The sequence below is a fragment of the Gymnoscopelus microlampas genome (genome assembly GCF_963454915.1).
Source record: "Gymnoscopelus microlampas genome assembly, chromosome: 5".
Taxonomy (NCBI): domain Eukaryota; kingdom Metazoa; phylum Chordata; class Actinopteri; order Myctophiformes; family Myctophidae; genus Gymnoscopelus; species Gymnoscopelus microlampas.
The window spans coordinates 59258163-59259590 of record NC_139942.1 but is presented as its reverse complement, the minus strand read 5'-3'; the positions used below and the strand labels follow the sequence as shown (position 1 = coordinate 59259590).

The following is a 1428-nucleotide window of genomic DNA, read 5'->3' as shown; positions in this document are numbered from 1 at the left end:
TAAAAACAAAAATAAGTAAATTAAATATTTCTGATGAGGCTTCAATTTATACTTCGTTGTGCACTGGTGCGCCGCACCTAAAATAACCGATCTACAAGTTTTACATTACATCTACAAGTTGTTGTTTTTTTTTCTTTTTCCCCCATTCATTCATTCCATACTGGACAGATCCTGATGCAAACATGTTGTGAGCTTGTAGATCAGTGGTTTAAATGAAGCTTCAGCTTGTAGATCAGTGGTTTAAATGAAGCTTCAGCTTGTAGATCAGTGGTTTAAATGAAGCTTCAGCTTGTAGATCGGCTATCTGTATAAATGAGGCTAGATGATGATGTCATCACAGAGCTAGAATGACCAGAACAGGACATCCTGTTTGTAGAAAACGTTGATAGTGATTAATTAGTGTAACAGTATGTTGTTCTACCAAACTGTATAAATGTATAATACATTATATTGTAGTGTAACAGTATGATTATTATCTCTGTAGATTATCTGTAGATAGAAGTGTAAAAAACATGTCAAACTTTGAGTAAAAACTGCTGCAAAAAGCAGAGTGTTCTAGTCATTCTAGCTCATTGTAGGAGGAAGTAGTGGAAGTAGGAACAGGAAGTGGAGGAAGCCGGGGACAGGAAGTGGAGAAAGCTGGGAACAGGAAGTGGAGAAAGCTGGGAACAGGAAGTGGAGAAAGCTGGGAACAGGAAGTGGGGGAAGCTGGGAACAGGAGATAGTTAGTCTCACGTGGCCAGACTGTTGCCTCAAACAATTTTGAAATGTTTCCGGCATACAGTCTGGGACTCAGAAGCTCTGATCATGATTAGAATACAAACAGAATGTGAAGCCTCCTCCTCACTTCCGTTTGGTCTTTACAGTCGCGCAAATGTATCCGTCTATAAATCAAAATCATTTAAGTAGACATAGCTTGCTGCTTAGCAGAAATGGAAATTGGAAAATGGAAAGATATTTTGAAATATATTTTCGTGAACGGAAGTGCCAGTTTCCTCAATCGGATTGTGGGAGTTGTAGTTCCAGACTCTATATAGCATTCAGGAGTTGTAGTTCCAGACTCTATATAGCATTCAGGAGTTGTAGTTCCAGACTCTATATAGCATTCAGGAGTTGTAGTTCCAGACTCTATATAGCATTCAGGAGTTGTAGTTCCAGACTCTATATAGCATTCAGAGATTGTGGAATAGTTGTCTGGCTACCCGAGACTAGTAGAAGATGGGAACAGGAAGTGGGGGGAGCTGGGAATAGGAAGTGGAGGAAGATGGGAACAGGAAGTGGGGGAAGTTGGGAACATGAAGTGGAGGAAGCTGGGAACAGGAAGTGGAGGAAGCTGGGAACAGGAAGTGGGGGGAGCAGGGAACAGGAAGTAGTTGTGTAGTGTTGTGTATATAGCGTTGTGTTTCCATGCAGTAGCGTTTTAACCAT

At 40.8% G+C, this 1428-nt stretch overlaps 1 protein-coding gene across 5 annotated transcripts in view; it reads right to left on the bottom strand.

Annotated features, from left to right (window-relative positions):
- Positions 1 to 721: 721 nt before the first annotated feature.
- The window catches only part of LOC311045759 (dynein, cytoplasmic 1, intermediate chain 2a-like), a 30358-nt gene continuing 29651 nt past the window's right edge, over positions 722 to 1428 (bottom strand). For all 5 annotated transcript variants that reach the window (XM_084057782.1, XM_084057785.1, XM_084057783.1 and 2 more), the window contains one exon: positions 722 to 1428. This exon is cut by the window's right edge and continues 185 nt beyond it. The gene's annotated coding sequence lies outside the window, so the exon portion shown is untranslated.